Source organism: Lepisosteus platostomus, chromosome 3 (assembly GCF_059453375.1).
Source record: "Lepisosteus platostomus isolate fLepPlt1 chromosome 3, fLepPlt1.hap1, whole genome shotgun sequence".
In the NCBI taxonomy this organism is placed as follows: domain Eukaryota; kingdom Metazoa; phylum Chordata; class Actinopteri; order Semionotiformes; family Lepisosteidae; genus Lepisosteus; species Lepisosteus platostomus.
The window spans coordinates 56,815,304-56,838,242 of NC_142613.1; the positions used below are offsets into that span (position 1 = coordinate 56,815,304).

The 22,939-nt window shown below is 36.0% G+C and overlaps 1 protein-coding gene across 3 annotated transcripts in view; it reads left to right on the plus strand.

Annotated features, from left to right (window-relative positions):
• The first annotated feature begins 1,037 nt into the window (after positions 1-1,037).
• The window catches only part of klhl29 (kelch-like family member 29), a 234,466-nt gene continuing 212,564 nt past the window's right edge, over positions 1,038-22,939 (plus strand). Inside the window, exon 1 of one of the 3 annotated variants that reach the window (XM_088626147.1) lies at positions 1,038-1,377. The gene's annotated coding sequence lies outside the window, so the exon portion shown is untranslated. Of the gene's footprint in view, positions 1,378-1,434; positions 1,472-1,596; positions 1,715-22,939 lie in introns of those variants that run through there. The other 2 variants (XM_088626150.1, XM_088626148.1) reach the window with 2 other exon arrangements.

A 22,939-nucleotide genomic window follows, 5' to 3' on the forward strand; every position in this document is an offset into this window, starting at 1 on the left:
TAACCAAAGCGTATGTACTGTACTTTGGATGGAAACCTTTTTATACATTTTCTTTCTTAGCCCTACAATGAATCCCTTCCTTTCTTTGTTAATATGAGTGATGTATGAATCCCTGTTATTTTACTTTTTTTTCCATCAGATACACACAGTTGTTTTGAATAATAAAGCCTTCTTTATTATACATGTCTGTAGAACACTCCACTTTTATATGCAAACACGAGGTACCTATCACCATTTAAAGTTAGGTCATTAATTAAGGGACTAAAGCATGCTTAATGAATATGTTGAACTACAGACATTAAATTTAAAACACGAAAATGAAACATTAAACACATTTTATTTGCAATAACCAACATAACATATTTGACATGAGCAATTTACAAGCTTTTCTGTGTATTTTTGCTACTTTATTTTTATCAGTATTTATACCTAGTTTGATATGATATACAATTAAAATATCGATATTTTAGAATTGATTTGCCGATAAAATATACTTACGTAACAAAATTGCAACTGTCCATTTCTATACTCTATACATATAAACGAAATCAAAGTCTTTTGATACACCAGCACAGACGCAATGACATTTGTGAACCATAGATGCCACCAAACATAAATAAAACAGCCCCACACCGAAACCTCATTTAAGTTGTTGCAGGTGATGCACAATTTACAAAATGAAAGATTCGGCTACAAAACAATCGATTTGTGCTTATGACTGATACTGTCAACAATATACTCATTAATACAGTAATTTGTAGTGAGTTGAACATTCTAGCCACGCGAGTTATTAACCCGGGATGCGTTCCACAATCAGCCCAATTCAAGTCTCAGTGCCTTACTGCTCACCCTGTGCAATTGCGTGCCGTTTATCCTTCATGAGCATAATTTGCCAGTTTGAGGTTTTTAGCCGTTCTTGCAAGCCACAGTGTTGAGCATCAGCGAGAACTATGATTGATGCACGGAGTGCACTTCGTGTCTGTGGCAGATCAGCGGCGCTGTGCAGCACCGAACAAAGCCAGATGAGAAGGGGGAGGAGCAGATCGGGACTAAAACAGCCGCGCGGTCCGTCTCACCAGGCATTCACTCTCACTTCGGAAGCGTGTTTCTTCACACACAGGGTACGGGATCAGTCTGTGGCGTCTTCAGGCTCCCTTACATAATAATAGCAATCCATAGTTGGACGGAAGGAGTTCAGAATCCAAGGAAAGGCTCCCTAAAATACCGCAGAAGAGCAACTGAGCGTGGCCAGTGAAATACTTTTGCCATGCAATGAACCAGCAGCTTTCGCTGGGTAAAGGGAAGCATCCAGTCTCCGCTAAGCGCCGCAGCAAAACAAGGACAAGCGCCGGAGCTTCAGCTGCGCCGACCGGGAAGGTAAGGGATCGTTTATGAAGTGCTGAAGGGCCAGGGGCGTACGGGCTGTGCAGGCAGAGTGAGGTCAGTGTGGTGGAGCAAGGGGTAGGCTAAGGTGAGTTGAGTATTTCTTTCTCTTTCAGAGGTACCCGTGTTTACCTGCAAGCATGTTTTGTGGGCTGAGTGTTATCCTTCCTTGTTGTGCGCGCGTCCTTTTCCTCTCGCGCAGGCGCCGCAGGTCCCCCTTTTAAAAAAACTTCCTGCTTGTCAAACTGACCGAGATGCGATCGGAAAGCGGCAGGGACTCGGAAACTAAAGTAGTGCGAAACTAAGTAGAATTGGAACAAGAGTTCTGGAGGTAATGCTGCATCCTTGCTGCCGCGCAGTTTATTTTTAAAGCACGCCCTGTAGCTGAACAGCCATAAGTTTGCTGGTAGGCTTGTCATGACAAACCGACATTTTAAATCCCTTTGTGCATCTACTGCTAAATTCTGTCTTGGTGTATTAACTAGATACTCGTCTACCCGCATGAACAGGTTCGTAACAAATCTTGGGGTCGACTGCAGATTATTTAACGAAACGATCTTCTTCCAGGTTCACAGTTTATGGCACCCGTTCCACAGTTCTGTATTTAAAAGTACAAACTGTTAATGACTGAATGAAGTGGTACTATTACATGTAAATTTAATTTTCTGTAATTTCCCCTCACGGGATCAATAAAGTATCTGTCTAAATTTCTTATAAACTTATGTGTCCTAACTAGGATGTTGGATTTGTTAATGAATTACAGTGCAGTGCTTTTAAAATAGTTTAAACCTCGCATTACGTCTAGGGTGGAGGGTGCGAAGAGAATTGTAAAATCACAATATGCGACGTATAATTTTGTTTTAGACCAGTATACTCAGAGGTTTATTTAAATTGGCCATGTACAATTATGTGCAACTGTCTGGATTTGTGTTATATGATGTCGTGTGAATATTCTAAACTATTAAGTTGACGAAACCTTAAAATAACATTAAGAGAGCAACATCGGTGGTGGTTACTATGTCAAAGTGTTAACCCCGATCTGAGTAAGATGTTTAAAAAATAGGGATTTCATAAGCAGAGGTATTATAGTGTTGTAACCAACCGCGTTAAATCTGAGTTTGTTGAAATGCTCAAGTTTGCCACTTTCATGCACCTACTGTAATTGTAATGTCTTTTTACTGTCGCTGAACGTCCGATCAAGTACTGAAATGGGAGCAATTACTATTTTCGGTGTTTTTGTTGTATGCTGATCAGTCTCTTGAAATATCTCACGTTTCAAAGGCCACGAGATTAGCTTTTTAAAACTCTGTACCTTGGTTTTGTAATTGCTAAAAAGTATTGTTTCGTACATCAGTTACATTTTAGCTTATGACAGTCTCGTTGAAAGTCCGGAATAAATGTATTCGCAGTATGGCTCAAATATAAAACATTAACGTTTGTCCTTCCTAAAATATCGGCATTTAATTTCTTTGTCAAATACTTTCTAATTGTAAAAGTAGTCTTTCGTATTTAACAATTCACATATAAAATGTTATGGTTTATCGCGAATGTGGAATGACTGCGAAGATCTTTTCTACTTTTACGTTGCTGAGTTCAGATCAGCAATGTCTGCTTTCTTTGAAGTCTTATCTCCTTCACTTCGTAAATTGTTTTAACTGCACCGTATTTGCGTTTCTGCATCACTTGTGATCCGGCCAAAGGTTTTCTGAAGAAAGCGCTCTATTGACCGGTGCGTAGGCTTCACTGTTTTAATAGCACGTAAAACTTATTAGAAGAGGCGACAGTCATTTTACTCCATATTGACATGTAGGCTAGTAGGAATGTAAAATGTTGACTAAATTGTGCTGCATGGAAGCAAACACGTCAGTCTGTTTTCGGTAGATTTATGTTTAATCAGCATTCGATTAATTGCTTCTTATGGCCGTCAGAGTAGGTCCCGAATATCAGCCAACCCATGCCTTTGTAAAGACTTCGTCACTTAGTCTCCCGCAAGAAACGATTAAAAGGACTTTAGAGAGACTACAGAACCTGTATTAGTGCCTATTTTAATCATTCAGTACCCAACTACATTGGGCTGTCTGCTCTTGTATTGTAAAGCAAATTTCCCGTGCTTTAATAGTACTTAATTTGCAGAGAATTGTAAATATTACTGGTTTATAACTAAACTAGTGCTGAGCTTTTCATTGTATATTAAGTAGTTAAAATTGAGCGTTTCGATCGGGATTCTGTAAAAAGTTCACTAACGCTTACACAAATCTACCTATAGCTAATAAAAAAACCCACCATTACATCTATTAAGACTGTTACTAGTTATGTTGGGACTGCTGCCGTACACAAGATTATGTACATTATTTCATTTCATTTGCGGACTAGCTCAGTGTAAAAGGCATCGAAGCAGGCTAAGCATAATGAAGCGCATAAAAAAGTTTGCAAACGAGAGCAAGACATTCGGCTCATCTAGCTCATTGAAATGTCAGAATAAAATAAAATATACTATTTTCAAAGATCTGTTGCAACACAGATTGTTTATGACTTAACAGTTTCGACTTGGAAGATTTATGCAGCCCTAAAAGGAAAATTATTTGTGGCTTTGGCAATTTAAGTTACCACGGACGATTAAAAAAAACATTGTGAACAGAACGCTAGAATAATTGATGTTTAAAATCTTAAAATGCATTGTATGATTTCAGTACAGTAGTTAAGAGTAATGGAAGAAAGCTTTTTTTTGTATGAAACCCTGTAATTAGAGGTTGCCAAATGATTGCATGTTTATTTCCTTCTGAAGAATGGCAATTTAGAAAACAAATTAAACAGGAACCCTCCTGGGCAAAAAGTGGGGTATAAATCAGTTATGTTGAGGTGGTACATCAAAATCCTAATACTTTGGTCATAATAGAGCCACTTGCTGACAGATGGCAAGCTAGAGTTGTGCCCTTATGTTTGAAATCCTGTCAGAATAACCCATTTACTTACAGAGATGTATCAGATTAAGTAAATATGAGTACTGAACACGTTACAGTCTTAATATGTGCTGTTTTTGCACTGTAGGGTGTTTGTAAAATGGACCGTGATCACAGTGAAGTAGAAAAAAAGGCTTCTAGTTCGGGGAAATTGCAGTTAAGGGTTTGACTTTCAAAAAGCTTGCATAGTAGCTAAAAAAACTTTGTACTGTAACATTTGGGTCTGTTCTTAAATCAATTAAAGTGAATAAACCACTATCAAAATAAGGTCTTCTGGTCTTGTATTATGAAATTGTATAATGTATACATTATATTTATACACCTTTGCAATATAATTCAGGGTTTCCTCTGCCTAACACCATGTTGAAAATAAACTTTTAATTAAAATATTTAGTTGGGCTTGATTAGGGTTAAATCAAGCAAGATAAAAAGTTAGCCTTTTTAAAAGTAGGGTTGTGAAAATATAATTTGTACTTGGCGTTAATCCTCATAAATGGACAGTGTTAATAACAAACTGAATCCTTTCTCATCTCTGTTTAAAATATGTCCTGTTTTAGATCTCCTCACTAAAGAATTGTGTCTGTTTCATTAGCATCTCTAATAAAATATTAGTTTTCTGCTGAGTTCTCTCAATGCTCCCATCTTATTTCTGATTACCTGTCTAATCAAAAGGATAGCCTTAAATTATTAAGTAATTAATATTTTAGTTTTCACTCAGCCGTGGATGCATAAATTATTGCTCTTTAGCATGAGAAAAATACCACAGGACATGTACTGTATAACCGGTTTTCCGTAAGTTACAGTATTTTAGTGGTAGAGAATAGTAGTTTTGAAACTGTTTACACATGTGAAGTATATGCATTAAGAGGGTAAATACCATTTCCCTGTAGTGATTAGATTTTTAATGTCAATTTTGCATAAAGTGTGTAGTATGTGTCATTCCCTTTCTGTGTACCTCTTTAATGAGCTTGTGCATACTTTACTGCCCATTCACGATTACTTATTGATGGGTTTTTCTGTGCAGAATTGAAAAACAATTAACTTCACAACAGCGTTCTGTAGTACTAAACAGAAATTGCTTAGATTCTTTTTGCTATCGATTTCTGCCTTAGCTAGTATTGATACCATCACCTTGATGTTGTTTATTTATGTACCATCTACTTCAGTGCCACACAGAATGAGATGGTAACTTCCTAATGAACAGCTGGAAAATTGCTGTCACAGTCTCACCTTGCCAAGCATGCTAGCATCTTTCATGCACTCTGCAGTTAGAGAACAGAGGAGCCTGCTTATTTAACCCTGCTTTACAAATGTTTTCAATGTTTTTCAAGCCGTAGGTTCCTCAATTGGCATTTAGTAGTTGTCCAGTGGTAACGAGTTTGCAAGGTCTGAAATGATAAGGAAAGGGGTCAGAATTTCAATTATAAAAAATTCTTTGTCACTGTCTTCAACTGATGTACCTTGGAAAAGGATATGCCCAGGATGTGGTTTTCAGTTTTAAGACTTCCACTTCTTTTTCTTATCGCGTTGCTTTCTATTTTCCAATTAATTTTGAAGTGCAAATCTAAAAATAAAGGTATTAGAAAATCAGTTTAATGTCAAGGATTGCAGTTCACCCTCCAATGGGGGAAAAAAAGATCTTCACTGGGGAAACCTGCTGCATCCTAATTGGGTCACTAATGGATAGGAGAAAAAAAAGAGTTCTAGCAACTCGGGAGCATGAATCCTGTGGAAGCCTTACACTAGTTCAAGGGTTGTGAGGGGTGGGCTGGACCACAACTGTTTTTTGGTCATTTGGGTCTAGTTGTTTTTTGTAATGGTAAGATCTACCGAAGTGTACTATACCAGCATACTGTGTTGCATGTTCCTTCACCCTTATTGTATTTCTTGTCATAATTCTCAAGACGCAGTGGAGGATGCTACTGTAGTTGCCCCCAAAGGGCTGTGATAGTCTCCACAGACTCTAAATTATCTTGGGGAATGACAGGCTTCCTCACCACAGAGCTATGTGGTCCTGCCACACAATTTGTAAAGTAAAAAAAAAAGTATTTACTCTCTTTTGTCATTTGTTAAAATTTCAAAGTGTTTTGAATAGTTTTATTTTGCTAAAAATTGTCCGTGTGTTTTTGTGTGAACTTTAGATTTATCTATTTTTTTCAGAAAGAGCCTTCCTGAATGACTCCTGATAGTACCACAGAATAAAGTGGTTGCCTATGCAGTCCTACATTACTGTACCATTCAGTATTTATATTTAGCTGTACACATAAATTGTCCTTTTTTTACCCTTTGCAAGAATAAATTATTAAAGATGCAGGATTGCTGTGTAGGGACTGTCTTTCAAGTATTTGCTATGATTGGCCTGCTGTACTAAAAATGTCTTAAAGGAAAACAGTTCTTTTAGACTTGTTTATTGGTTGAACTGTGCTTTGAATTTAGTGGCATGAAACAATGTTGATATTGGATTTGCCTTGTGGTTTGATTTATTGTGTCATAAAATCATGCTTTCTTGCCATTGTAAAGAGAGTACAAACCTTTCGCATTCTGTATCCATTGTGATGCTCAGTCTAGTAGCTGTGAGCCCAGACATTAGTATATGATGTGGCATTGTTTAGAATGAAACTTGTAAAAGAATTAAAGATAAGAATTTAATTGGGGTTGTGGGTTTATGTGCAGTAGAACCTGAATATCTCATGGGACATCTGATGCTGATTTACACATGATTTAATTTTTAATTGGTGCCTGTATGAAATAATTTAATAAGCACATTTTCTTTGAGATGACAGTATAGAAACATGTACACAATATAAACTTTCCAGGCTTATTCTATAGGCCCTTGTGGATGATGTGATGCCTTTACTAGCCCAATGATATTGTGTTGAGCACTGTCAGCTCTTGGGCCATGGGATTAATTCAGGGCTGGGGTGACTTCCCACATTCACTTGGGTTTTTTCTAGGTCTAATGGTTTCCTCTTACACTTCAGAGTAAGAGTTTTTTCCTTTACTTTGTCTTCTGTCCTTAGAAATTTAAAATGTTTAAAAAATATGGAACAGGTTTAGTTTTGGTGTTGTCTCTTGTATTTACAATTTTATTCAAAATATCCCTTGCCATATTTTTGTGCTTAGCATAAAGTACAAAGCTTGAGCAATCTCTGTGTTTAAGTGTTACAGGAAAAAAAATAAACTATACTTGTAATTTCAATGAGCAATGAATAGAATTTGGTAGATCTTAGAAGGTGATGGGAGTGGAACAGATGCAGTACTTCTGTCTTAAATTGAACAGGGAGAGGTAGAAACACATAGTTTTGCCTAAGCTATGAACTAAACAACCTAAGAATATACTGTAGGTAAGGCCAAAAGTGCTACATAGGTAAATGTGAGTAGGCCATTTAGTAGTTAGTTGTTAATTGATCAAAGGATCTCATTCAGCGGATTCTTGAAAGAAGCTAGGATATCGGATTCAACAGCATAACTGGGTAACTTGTTACACATTTCCACAACTTTTTGGGTAAAAAATGCCCCTGTTTTAAATACACTTCCATGTAGTGCCCACTTGTGGCCTCTGGGTTTTGAAGAAACCTGCTGGATTGATCTTGTCAATGCCTTTGAGGATTTTGAGTACTTGTCTAGTCCCCTCGTAGTCTTCTCTCTTCAGGACTAAAAAAGTTACGTTTCTTCAGCCTGTCAATGTAGGACATGTTCTTAAGCCAAAGACAGTGTCTGGTTGGTCTTCTCGGGACTGATTCCAGAGCAGAAATATATCTTTTCTTTAACGCTATGACTAAAGTAGTACACAGTATTCTAAATGAGGCCTAACTAGTGCATTATACAATTTTAACATAACACATCGACTCATTTTGTGTTTTAAACTCTATATGTTTTTTTTCTTTGCCTTTATAAGTACTTACCCATATAGAGCAGAAGATGTAAATGATTAGTCTGCATAAACACCTAAGTCTTCTTAAAACTTATCTTTTGATTGGAGAAGGCTGTTAAAGTAGGTTGGCAAGTATTTAAGGTAACGGGACAAAGTACGTTATTAATTGAAGTACACGAATGCCTAGCTTTCTCAAGCCAACAATGTATTGGAAGTTTTAAATTTCAATGTGTTGGTATTACACTGCTGAAAGCCAGGTTAAACTGAATGCCTGTATTTCAAGTAGCACTTTTCTGGTTGCTTTTATGTTGCAGTGATAGCGTAACATCACATTATAGTTAAAACATTTTGCTACAGCAAGTGTGTACAACACATACTGTACTAACGTCTAGCATGAAGCTGACTGCTAGTGTTCTGTATTCTTTCAACAGGTTTTCAAAACCGTAGTTTAATAGGCAGAATTGTACTATTTTGACAATTGAATAATTCCATTATTTGTTTTTGCATATTGATGCTTCTGTAACTGCTTTTGATAGTGTAATATCACTATCAGATGGCATCATTATCACTGGCTGTTGGCAAGGATGTATTAAATACCCCATTCTTGTGGGTCACGTGAAATGTAGTGGGAAACTTAACATTACATTTACGCTCCAATCAAATCTGAATGCCAATGTGTGTTTTATTCACCTTGAGGAAGTGGGTTGAAAGGGGCAAAATAGCTATGAAGTCGGCCATATTTTAACTGGATTATTAATTGCTAATATTAATGAATTGATACAATTATACAAGAAAGAAAAATGAAAACTAGGCCGTTTATTTACCACTTGCTTTTGGTGATGAACTGAGACTTAGAATCTGATTAATAGTTAGAAATGTACATATAACAGCAGATATTGCAGCCAAAAATGGTTGTTTGTGGGCTGTGTTTTTCTTGTTGTTCAGGCTTCATTTAGTAATCCTATCACGAAAAATTGTTTTTAGTTTGGCAAGTATCCTCAGATTGAGCATTTTTACTGACTAATCACTTTCGTATTTGGACACAGAGAATACGTCCTCATTACTGGAGCCAAGTGTGAGTTGTTGCAAATTTATTTTGTGTTTATTCTGTTACTACAAGGCCATTAAGTTAAGCACTTTGCTTTCGAATCCCAGTGAAAACTGATATTAATAAACAGTATTATACATTTTGTGTCTAATCCCAATCTGTGCTAGGTGCATGCCTCCCTATACAGTGTGCAATTTAATATTTCAGTGCCTCACTTCTCTACCTAAACAGCTGAGTAGTGAGGCTGCTGTTGCAAAATGGTTTGTGTGTAACTCAGGTGGGTGGATGAAGTGGATCCACTGCTGTAGGTAACATACATTAGGGTCCTTTTGGATTGAAAATTGCTACTTAAAACTAATTTGAAGTTATTATTATTCATTACAGTTAAGAACAGAAGGAGCACAATCTCAGTGCGAATTTAAGTTCACATTGATATTGCCCCCTTAGAAATGGTTTCAGATTCAAATCAATAATAATATACGACAATGCCATTGTTGAGATTAATCTTATTATTACAGTAGAACTAAATGATATTAGTAGTATAAGACTAAATTTGTTTAGTCAGAACAGTAAAATAAAAGTTAGAAATGTAATGAGAGGAGAGGAGTCATCTGGCTCATTGGTTGCTTGCAGTTGATAGATCTAGTAGTTTGCAGAGTGGTTTAAATCAAGATGTCTATGATCAGCTGTATTTATACACGAGTTTGCTTTAAAATATATAGTTGTGTGCAAGCTCTTTATCATGATCCAAACCACTTTCTGCCTCCCTTGATATCTTTGTTTCAGTGAGTGTCAAATGAGAAAAAAGGACATTTTGAGATAGAATACCCAAAAGCGGAACAATATATGTATTTTTAAGCGATTGTATTGAATTCAATAAGCATAATCTCAGACTTTCTTAGCTTGCTGCAGTATTCATCAGTAAAATTACAAATACATGCCTCAAATTATAAACCTGACATCTCTGAATATTTTATTGCTGTCAGATAATGGGATGCGTGCGTCTCCTCTTTTCCATATATTTGACATTTGCATTATATAAGTGTAATAAATAATTCTGATCACTGTAAAGCAATATATAAAGGTATTCAATAAAATTCCACAGTTAATTGGCTGAAAGCATAGCTAAGGAAAAACTGATTTGTAATGTTACTTTTGAGACATTAAAATGTATAGCTTTTAAGACTGCACATGCGCCCATTGTTGGGAGTAGATCTGAAATACCTACGTTCAACTGTTAACAGTCTTATGGGAAATTAGTTCTTAATTTCTGTTTTATGGTGTGTTTTTCAGGAACATGTCTTCTCTATAAAAAGAGAAATACTCGATATGGTTATATTAAGAACAGAGGCCTAATTGGCTTTACAGTAGCTGTTTGCATTTATATAATTATGTAGACCTATTTTACCATTTAACATTAATATGTTCTGAATATGACACAGTTCTCATTTTGTCATGTGTAGAAAAATCTCTATTTTTGTATTAAACATTTATAATCTGTAAACTGGCTAATTACTGGTAAGCGGCATGACAAACTCTATCCTATTCAGGGAGAGTTGGAAGCAAGGTGGAGCTAGTTCCTGACCTGGAGAAGTTTGGTTACTTAGATACTTGCATGGTAACATTCTGTATGTTAGAACATGCGGAGTCCACACAGAAGAGCTCCCCCAGTCTGGAAATAACTTCATCCCCTAGAGCTGTGAGGCAGCAGTGCTGCCTGTCCCACCACTGGAGTGTCCATGTCACATGAGAATTACATTTTAAGCTTTTCTGTAGCCTACATGTATAAATGCTCACAAATATTTTAATTGAATGTGGAATTTGAAAAGGAATTAAATTATCGGTATTTAAATATACATGCCTGTAAGGTATTTTTTTTTAATTTTCTTCTGAAGATGCATTTTTTAAAAATCAAAGTATAGCTAGCAGTCTGCAGCATGTACTGTACAGTATGTGCTAGTCTGAAAAAGGATGCCGCTGATTTTTGTCATTTGCAGTTGTGCACTTATCCACTTTCCACTGAGGGTTAATTTAACTCGCAGTGATGACGCATGTGCGTACTCAAGGGAGAGAGAGGAGCTGGTGAAAGTGCTGATTGTGGCCAAAATAAAGTGGTGGGGGACAAGGAGAGAAACACCCAGGCTTGAGTTTATGGAAACCCCAGTTTCACGTGGAACACTGTGTACTTGTACTACTGTCGTGAGTACATTAAAAGTAGTGATGGCTCAGGGTCTGGCCATGTTTTCCAATTAGATACCAGAAGGTTAATTGGTTTTATTTTAAGGTTCTTTCTCAAGATGCAAAAGCATAAAGGTTGTGGGAGTATGGAACATGCTACCCAGCCATGTTACTGTATCTAAGCTGATACCCTTTATTTCAAGAAATGGCTGGATGAGACCCTTGAATCAATTAACTAATAGAATGGCTGAAGGCCCTCCTCATGTTTGTAAGCATAGTAACCATTCTTTTAATATTTGCTCTTCCTAGCACAGGATCATATGTAGAATATAACACAAATCCTAATACCCTGGGTATTTATTGGTGATCTGCCAGTATTACCTGGAAAAGCTCAGATGTATATACTGAAACTATTTTTTCTCTAGTTAATGAGCCATAAAATAGATTAGCTGAAACACCATTCACTAATAATTAGTTTGCTAATGTTCCACTATCAGTGATGTTTGAAAAACAATTTGCACACTAAAGGAATTAAAAAAAGCAGACACTGTGTATAAGAATATTGTACCTGCTTAGCTCTTGTCTTGAAATCGTTTTAGTCAAATGCAGTTGTCATCCATTTCCCATTACTGTTTACTGAAGAAATTCTATTTTGTTTAATATTTAAGTTTGAGAACTGTGAGAACTGCATAAAAAAATGCAGTTGTCATCTGACTCTTTTTTAATGTAGTGGTGTTCTGGGAGAAGCTAGGCTTTCACAAAGAAAAGAAAGTACAGGGTGGATAGTTACATTTTCTCTAGCTTACTGTTCCAAATTAAAGATGCCAAGATAACACACATGGAACAAGACAGTGAATTTTTTCCCCCATTTCAGTGATACCCATTATATTCTTCTTTTAATTAATGCTCACTTGGTCTGCATTATAAATCAGATTTTGCTGTATAAAAAGTAGAACATTTCCTGTGTTCAACAAAGAATTAAGTGTTTTCTGTATGGAAACTGTTTCTGTTTCCGAATAAGAATAGCGGCGTATTGCCACTGGGGAAATTTCTTTACTTAGTTTCACAATAAAAGTCCTCTTTTCGCTCATTTAAGCTAAATTATACCTTGTAGTGTCGTGTTGTGTGCTGAAGATGGGGGAGATAGACTCAGTGGGGCACAAATTAAGTTCATTATTCTCCATATGGTAAGACTTCAGAACACAACAGATGCATTTGTGTAGTGGAGAGTGGGGGTACCATGAAAAATAACTATTACACTGAATTCTTCAAGCACAGTGTTCCAGGATAAGGAATAAAATAATGCCCTATTTCACACATCAGCGTTCACTAAAAAAAACAATCACTTTAAGGTTGAATATATATTTGTATTATGCAAACCTGAAATTTGTTGTATTTAACAAAAAGTGTACTCACTCAGTACTGGTCTATGATAGGTTTAGAGTTTTCATGACCCTTCTCGGGAATTGCCATCTTTCTGATAATGAATAGGTGGTAATTAAAGTTTTCAAAAGCATACGATGATATTGCGGGGCAGTCTGGATTTACTGTCATTTAGGTATTGCATTTATACAGTATATTTGTTTAACTTTTTCTGAATAGCATTTGGAATTTTACTGTAAGTCAGCAGTATTTTTCTTTTTGCAGAATGTGAAATGTAGACTGAAAATGAAAATTCTTAATCTTATTTACAACATAATTTTTGTGCATTGGACACTAGTTCAGTAAGTCTTTAAACAATCAACATACTATCTATTATGGTGGATTTTATATTTTTTTAATGTCATTTTGGGTCTTTCAGTCTGCAGTATATACATTTGTGGGGCACTAATCCATCAACTTGCTTTACTGACTAAGCTACTGAAGAACAAGTAATTAAAAAGGAGTTGGAGCAAAGACTTGCGATTAATTTGAACAAAAAAGATGATTGCCTACTTCTGGGTGTAAACTTACATTTATTAGAAACAAAACATTTAAATGCAGTGCTTAGTATTTTGGATGTGAATGGATTGAATGCGAAATTATGGTTGCTTGTCATTTATTGTTTCGATTGATGCTGGGCGTTTTCTGCTATCTTTGTATTTTTATGTTTTATGATGAATGGAAATGTGAAAGAGTCACAGAGGAGATTCCCACTATATTGAATGATAATGATATAGATGTTCACATAAGCGGCTTTGAATGTATCTTTTGGCATGCGTTGCTTAGACCTGGGTGAAAAAAATCTCCAGTGTCCAAGAGAGAGAGGAAACATACAAAGGAGAGGTGCCAGTCCGAGGCCCAAACGGCTATTTAACAGAGAGCCAGTTTTATTGATTGCAGTGCTAATTCTAAAAAAGCATGTTTAACGAAACTGAATACAGTGCATCTTTTTTAATGGAATTATTTTCTAGGTCTGTTTTATAGCAGATATTATGTTAGGTGCTGAAGACAGAATAATCAATCTTTGCTTTCTTTGCACAAAGTAAAAATAAAACACTCTTTAGTGCTTTGCTTTTCTAAGCATTTCTCCTATTAAGCTCTTCCGCATGAAACCAAACGCCTGGACTTTTCTTAGCCAAAATAGTCAATTAGACTAATTGGTGCCAAATGTCTTGGAGATATCAAGTCTGTATTTTTATAATTCATTTTTTTTACTCCATAGTAAATGTTTGAATTTTAAAAATAATTTTAATTAATTATTTTTGTAATCCTATTTTTTGCTGCGATAGTGAATTTTGTTAAAGTTATAGAGTAGCAAAGGGAGGTCGATTAGAGCTACTTCTGTGCGGCTCCAGAGGCCTGGGTTTGAATTGGTCTCTGGTGTTCCAGACATGCTGGCTAGGTTTGATTGGTCGTTCTCAATCATCCTTTCCTCTGTGAACTTGTGTCCCATCCAGAAACGGACCAGTTCTGTGCTTTCCCTCATGAGGATCCTCCTTGCCATAGATGGTCTTTTGGTTTGTACCTGGTTGATACTTAAAATATACAGGGTTTATGCTGTTAACTCAATTCGTTTGATGTGCGGCGTTGTTGAATTAAAAATAATGTGTCCATTATTTGTAAAGTAAAAATATTACAATAGTCACCTCTATAAGTTAGTTATTGGTAGAAGCGCCTTTGGCATCAGTTACTGTTTCATACATTTTTGGATAAGTCTTTTTTACACATTGGTATGGTGCAGTTTTTGCCTCTTTTATTTTGCTGGTAATACTTTTTTCTTCCTTGCTGTCTAAATACCAGTGTGCAATTTGGCTTGAGTCTGTTTCAGGCTCCTGAACGTGGAACCTTATGAGTCCCGTCCGTTCTTTTATGACCTTTGTGGTTTAATTTTCAGTGGAAATTTTTTTAGCAACAATTATGTCTTCACCATGGTTAGTTTGTATTGCCAGTTTCCTTATGCATTAAAACACTTATCTTTTAATTACAAAGGCGCCTGTTTGATTGGTCTGAACAGTAGGGCATTGGCTCCATACTCCCCTAATACTTTTAAACTCAATGCAAGGCTTTTTTTTTTTCTTTTTTTATGCTATGATTAGAGGGCAATCAAGCCCATGCTGTGGGATTAAAATCTTAACAGATTATAATGCACTGAACAGCCAGTTGTATTTAAGTCATTAGGTGTTTATCTCATTAAGATAAAGCCAGAGCAATATTGTCTCCTTCCCTGAGTTGCTCCATACCTCTGCGACCACGCTTGTGTATTCTTCACAGTACATGCATACAGATTTCATTCAGACTGCTATACGTTTTCAAATTTTTGTTGCTAGGTGCCATATTAGGAATAGATAATGTCCAGCTACTAAGTATTGTTTGATAACACAAAAGCACAGCTTGATTCACAGGAACTAGAACTGTTTTAATTCATTTCTTCATATGGTGGCTAGAATTTGTATTCAAATTGTATTTTTCAAATTCCTGTTTACAAATATTTATAAATTGAGTTCAAAGTCTTTTATTCTATATAGGTCATTTCTAGCAATTTACACTGTACAACAACATTACAAGAAGAGGTAGTTACCAGTAAGAAGGGTACAGTAACCTTTGTGTTATTTTTTCTATGTAATAATTCAGTGACGCATCTTCAGAATAAGACAAAAAATAACCTTCCTCTAGTCTGCGCCGTTTCCATCTTCCCCAGTAACGTTCTTTTAATGTCAGTGAAAAGGAATAACCTATGCATTGTAGCCATACATTTTATGTATGTAGAAAGAAGAAAGATAGTGTTCACCAGAGGAAACAGTTTTGACTTTGCTATTTTTTCTTTACAGTTTAAGCAATTTGTAGTTTCAAGCATAACATTTGCATGAAGACAGACAATATACTTTTGATCATATGCAAACATACTGTGTGTTCAGCCCACTGCTTTCAAGTACTAGGACACATTCATTTAAATTTCTGGCTGGAAAAGGCATTATATAGACAGTGGGCAGTGCGGTGGCTCTGTGGCTAAGGATCTGCGCCTGTGGCTGGAAGTTTGCCTGTTCATATTCCGTGTCCGGCAGAGGAATCCGACTCCATTGGGCCCCTGAGCAAGGCCCTTAACCCCAACTGCTCCAGGCGTGCTGTATAAATGGCTGACCCTGCGCTCTGACCTCAAGCTTCTCTCCCTGTCTGTGTCTCATGGAGAGCAAGTTGGGGTATGTGAAAAGACAAATTCCTAATACAAGAAATTGTATATGGTCAATAAAATGATCTTATCTTATATGGTTATATATATGGTTATGTATCATTGAAGTATTAACTGCATGTGGTCTATGACACAGAGCTCGGTGTCATTGAGATGCTTTGCTGCAGCCACTTCGGTAAGTTTTTGCCTGTTCTTGCAAGAAGTTGCCACACCTTTCCAGGAGTGATCTGACCTCAACTCTTGCTTCAGGTTGTTAAATGCATTCTGCGTTGGATATAAAACCGAAGATTGTAGGAATGTCCCATTTTTCTCCTTGGTTGCATGTTTTTGGTCACGGTCATGTTGCAAGGTGAAGTGGTGCCCAACAAGAGTGGAATTTTCTTCTACATAATCAGACAAAATGTGTCTGTAAGCTTTAGAATCGTTTCTGCTGCTGCCTTCATTAGTTACATCATCCATAAAGACGAGTTTGCCATTTTCAGAGGCGGCCATGCAATGCCGAGTGTAATCCTTTTTTAAAAAAAAATCTTTACACCATTAACCGTCAACACCGTGTACTCTCAAATTATAATGTGTGGGAGTTAAACACTGTGCTTTCCTTGCCTGCATAGTAATGTGTGTGGATTTTCAGTTTAGTGTATTCTATAGTAAAGGCAAAATAATGTAACACATTGACACCCTGCTGAAAAGCCCAGCATTGCGGCTGTTCAGTTTCTGTAGGCGTGCACAATGAATATTTAATCAGAGTATCGGGGAGCTTGATGAAGCAGTTCAGACCTCTTAATCATTAACTGAAGATTTTGTGTACAGTATGTATTCATTTCCACTGATGTCTCTATCCAGCAGAGAGACTTTCAGAAAGAATATTTATTAAATGAGATTTAGGTGTTGTTGACAACAATCCCCCCACCCTACAGAAAATGGCAGTATGTCATAGCACTGAGACGCAGTTGTAAATAATGAACATTAAGAGAATCTGAGTCCATGTTTATAACTACAGAAGGAGAGGCAAGACTTAGTAAGTGGAGCTTTGGTGCAGAAAGGGGCCTATAAGCACCTGCATGTATGTGCCAACAGTTTAAAGTTAGTGAGTATTGTTAAACCTAGTCACGCGTGGAATATCTTACTCCGAGCTATGTAATAAAAAATAGTAGGTGCATTCCCAGGTTGACACACTTTTTGTGCTGTTTGATGAAGGCTGGAAATAGATGCTTAGGCTGTGGAGAATAAAACCTGTTAGGGGCAACAACAACAGAGCAATCAAGCAAATTTCGCAAATGACCTTTGAGTACGAGTTTAAATTAAAAATCTAAATGTTATTACTTTTTTCAATTTCAGTGCGGGAGTTACTTTTCCCCTGGTTATTTCTGAGATTTTTCAGCTGCCTTTTTTAAAGTAGCTTTTAAAAAGGAGAAAGGAGAGTCAGTGTTCTGTGGAATTGCAGGATCAACGTGCTCTATCGCACTGATTGTTCCTCACTAAACACAGCTTATTTTGTAATTGTACAATATAAGCTACTGTTAGTTTGGAGAGTTACACAAGCTTGAAAAACTAATACTAGTATTGTATTTTTTTTAAGTCTGGCTTTTATTTACAGTTACTAGAAACTCGTTCTTGAACTAAGACTTGCTGTAACTGTTTTTTTTTTAATTTTTTAACTTTTTATAGAACAGTAACAAAATACATTAAAACATTGAAACAATCCAGTGAATTTTGTAAGATCATCTGCTCATACTGTTTTTCATAATTTTGTACTTTCTTACGCAATATGTTGCATTTTTGTGGAATAAAATTCTGTGAATAAAATATTATTTTAGGATTTATGTGTACAGTAGCACTCTACTACAGTCTTTTCTAATATATTTTTATGCTTCTCTGCAAAATGTAATACTAAGACTGATCTAAATGTTAAAAAAAGTATTTGATCACAATTAGAATTTAATGTACAAAGTGGGAATTTTTATTAATATTAGGCTGTTCATTGAAAAATGCTCTAAAATAAAATCATATTACCATACAATCAAAATTCTGTTGCTGCTGCATTAATATTTTTTTCATTACTTTCAATAACAAACTTTTTTATTGCAAATGTGCTTTTAAAAACACTGGCAGGGGCTGTGTGGCATAAATATTAGAAGCCATTAAAGAATTTACCAACAATTCTTTACCAGTTTTTGAAACTCCTGATAAAATGGTTGGTTGAAAACAATCAGTACAATCAAAAGCACATAATAGGCATGTTATTCTTGGCCTTTTAAGCAGTTTTTAAATTGGATAAAAAAGGATTTTAACATGGAGAGTTATTAAAATATTTAAACATAGGTTGAATGGGAGGTTGGCTATTGGTGATCATCACATATGAACATTTTTGTAACTTTATACTGCATGGGCTGAGTGGTGAACTTTTGCAGTGCATTGTTACCCTTGCTTGCTGTGCATGAACTTGGCACTAAAGATCCCTGTTCTCGGTTTCACCATTCATACTCTATTTCTTGTAGGAGAACAATGTGAAGAGGCTACGTGGACTCATATGGCCCCTGGCTATGAAGTATCATGTTAGAAAGATTGGCGTGCAACCAGAGATTTATCTCCAAAGGTCTTGCCAAACTGAAATAGATCAGAGAGCTTATTTTCTCAAACTGTACTGCGTTTTAACTCTTTTATTACTACGTTATATGATATCTGTTGTTTGTTGTGTCTTTGAAATGATTCAACTAATACAAAAACGTATGTATATACACACTGCCTTAAAACAGGAGTTAAAATATATGCGTTTTTATTAGTTTGTCTAGTTAATGGCATTTTACCAAGGCAATATAATATTTGTAGCCATTTATAGAGCTGGATATTTTACCCAAGCAATTCAAGTACGGTACCTTATTCAAGTGTAAAACAGTAGTGATCCACATAGGATCTGAGCTCACAACCCTCCAGTTTAAAGTCCAAAGCCCTAAGAAATACTCCCCATTTCTGCATGTCATGGGTAATGTGAATAACAGTTATTGTTATAAACTAGTCCTTACTAGTATTTTGTGCTATTCTAGCAACATTGACTACTCTTTAAATTTAATTTGGATGAGAGAAAACCAAAGGTGTTTATGTATCATTCTGTAATTCACATTTTTCAGAATCTTCAGGAACATTATCCCATTATCTGGAGGTAAAGTACACCGAGTGGGCAAAATGAAAAGTTGAAACCTTAAATGGTCACATTTATCTATCATATCTAATTGATTAACCCTTAACTTAATTTCTTCCTCTCTACACATAAAGGTAAAATGCTATGAAGTACAGATCTGTAAGTGTAAAGAAAAAGAGCTGAAATGTAATCCCCAAAATGGATATTTTACAATTGTTTTGTAGCTGTCCACAACACTTTTTTTTCCATGATTGGTGGTGATGAAAATGTCCACATGGACATACAAGTCCTATGAGTTTGTTGGTGTCCGGCAGGTCAAAATGTTTTAGTTTTTCTGAAATGAAAAAAACTATTGAATATTGTTTGAAGACTTCACATCCACCCACAACTTCAGTCATCTAATGTTTTTTGTTGAAGTATCGTTTGCCAGTTCTGCCCCATCTAATGCCAGTAGCTCAGTGGAAGCTATTTGGGACATCTGGCCACAGTTGGCGAGGGGCACAGCATGGATTTGAACCTGTGACCTGCAGGATGAGGAATTGATCCAATACAGCAGGCAGGGGCTTTAGCTTGGCTCAGACACTGAAGAGGGTTTTTAATATACAGCAGCATAGTGACTTTCTGCACTTCTGGAGTTTAGAAACCAGCAACATTTGTCATGTCAAAATAGTCATATTGTCTTCTACACCCTATTTGTAATGTGCTGTCAGGAAAAAATCATTGTTACAAAATAGGCCATTTGGTGGTTCAAACTGGTTCAAAAGTAAAACAATAAAACATTTTTAAGACTAGGTTGCGTGTATGTTTATATGCACTACTGCAGAGCACCACAAATTCAAAGTAATGAAGGACTGTAAAACTTTAAACAAATTGACCTTTACAATGAGTGCACTTTGTTGACCATTAATCAATATATGCACATTTAATTGACCCAGAATCTGTTTTTTTTTAATGAACCTAAATTGTAGGTGTGTATGCAAACACATCTGTGGTACTTATAGGAGACATTTACCCTTTTAACCAAAAGCAGTTGTTTATTAATTACTTTAATGTTTTTATCCAGGACAACTTACATTTGTATCCATTTGCACATCAGGAAAGTTTACAGACTTCACAGTCTGTGTGAAGTGTCTTTAAATGTGTCAGGCTTTGTCTTGAGGATGGTTGCAATTGGAAAAACAAGCCTTTTTCCCACATCTGTCTCTCTTTCTCAGCATACAGAGTCGAATCCTACAGAGAACAGAGCAGTATGTTTTTCTAAATCTATAGTGTATTTCAAAATCACTAAGAATTTCAACATTTGTAGCGGTTATCTGGAATATAGTTCTTTTTATATAGGTGTGCTGACATTTTATTCCACATGACAAAGGTGAATTCATAATGCTGATTAAAGTTTGTCATCAATAGGGGTCTACTGTGGAAAAATAACAGGCTAATAATTTTTGTGGCCTCTGTTGGAAGTTGTACAATGCGTATGTCTGTCAAACATGCTTTTGGATTCTGTCCCATTTCTCTTATTGAGTCTTTAGAAGCGTCTACCAGTTCACTGGTCCTTGAGCCCTAGATACCACAAGTCATCCCAGCTTATCCCAAAAACATCTGGGGCTTAATCAATCAGGGCATCCCTGGTATCACTGTCATATTCTCATTGTGCAAGAAAGCCATTGTTGCAGTTTTGCATGACAGCAAGTGTATTGTCCTATTGCAGTGTTGTTACTTCAGGATGAGCCTGCAGACAGGACCTATGTCAGTTCATTCAGTCTGGTTTCCATCAGCCACTACAAATGAAGTTCTACAGGGGCTAGATACACCTTCCCACACCTTCACACATAGATCTCCACTTTGATTGGTCTGTTGTACACAAAAATTAGCTTGTGGTCTGAGATGACGTATTCTAGCCTCCTTCAATATGTAGGCATTGTGCTCTTGATAGAAAGGAATGGACATAACCTGCTTGTGTTTTTATATAAGAACATAAGAAAGGTTACAAATGACAAGAGCCCACTTGTTGACTTTTAGCAGGCTTGATATTGAACAGGTTAAAATCTTTTGTGCTTTGTCTTTTTCCTCACTAATAAGGAAATTTGGTGCTTACGCACCAGTAAAAATCACATGGTGAATCATGGATAATCACTTAAAATTTGCAGGAAACATTTTAATCAAAATACAAATTGAATATACTATTTGTATACTTTTCATACAATACATAAAAAATAAATATTTTAAATAGTGATAAGTTTCATTAGATGCTCAGCAAAGTTTTCAGCTTTTATGATTTCACATTAGATCCTGTACATTCCCATTGTACTATCCATGTTCCACTATGAATACTACTCTACAGTATGATCAATGTTGTTTTTAGTTTCTAGTGCAGTTTTCCATTAGAACTGAAAAATGTGAGCAGCGTTACCTCCGTAAATATTGACCTTTGCTCTTTATAACTTGTCTCTTTGGTTTATTTGGTTTGGTGTGAATCATTTAGGGCCTTCAAATGTCTCTTAAAAGACCATAAAAAGGTTACCAATGTTCCATACTCCCACAGCCCTTTGGGTAAATGAGTATATGTGTGAAGACTTACCACAAAGAATACCCTTTACTGTGAAAAATAAATGGTTGATATTTGTACTTGTGTTAATTTTCATGGAGCCATGTTATCTCACTTACTAAAGTGTAACCAGTAATGTTTATCCACTTAAAATATCACTTAGAATGATGAAAAAAGTATGCATAAGCAAAACAGCTATGCAGGTTTTTTTTCCTGTTGTAAATTGTAGACCGATTCATAAGCACTTTTTGATGTATATGTCTTTTTTTTTCTTACTTTATTCAGTTCCAGACATCAGTGGATTGTTTTCATGAGGATCATTTACTATGTATCTCAAAAGTCTTGAATCTTTCTTTTAATCTGGATTGACATGTAAATTGAAGCCCTTTTGCAGTATAGATGATTATGCACGCAAGTAGCTTGGAGGTTAAACAGTGCAAGGCTGCCTGAATCTAAGATCCAAAGATAAAAAGAAAGGCCATTGATGTGGTGCATCAGAGTGCGTAAACTTCACTCTGATCCAATGAGACTATTGAACTCGGATTTGGAGACTGGATAGCTTGTCTCACTGTTACTGCAAAGCTTCCAAACCCTTTGTTAATATAATGCCTGTGATCCAGAGACACTGCATCAGCTGATTGTGCCTTAAGTCAATGAAGTTGATGAATTACTTTCAGAGCACAACAGGGGTTGAGCTTCTGAGGATTAAAGATAATTATATTTTAATATTTTTGCACAAGGTTTGCTGAAAGAGGTTAGTTTTAAAGAAATCTTTATTCTTAATACAGTGACCTACTATTTGAGAGGGGGAGGGGGGAACATTGTTTTAGTCCTCTGGCTGTCAAGAGCACATATAGGGAGCACTTTAAATTCCAGGACATTAATATCCACATAATTACCTGATCTAAGGCTGACTAATTACAAGTAAATTCCACTATCACCACACAGAGTAACTGCTCTATAATTACAGGGAAATGGCCTTTGTTAATTATATAGTAACACCATTGTTGCTACACTATTCAGCTGCTTATTAATTCTGCCGTTTTTAAAACAAGTCATTCATTCTTACCCTTAACACTGATTTAAACATGCAGCAAGAAGTACCCCTTTAATATGAAATGAGAGTGAACATTACACTCCAAGACGAATACTTACAATAACAAATGAACAGATAACACAAAAGTACTTAAGTGCCAATAATAC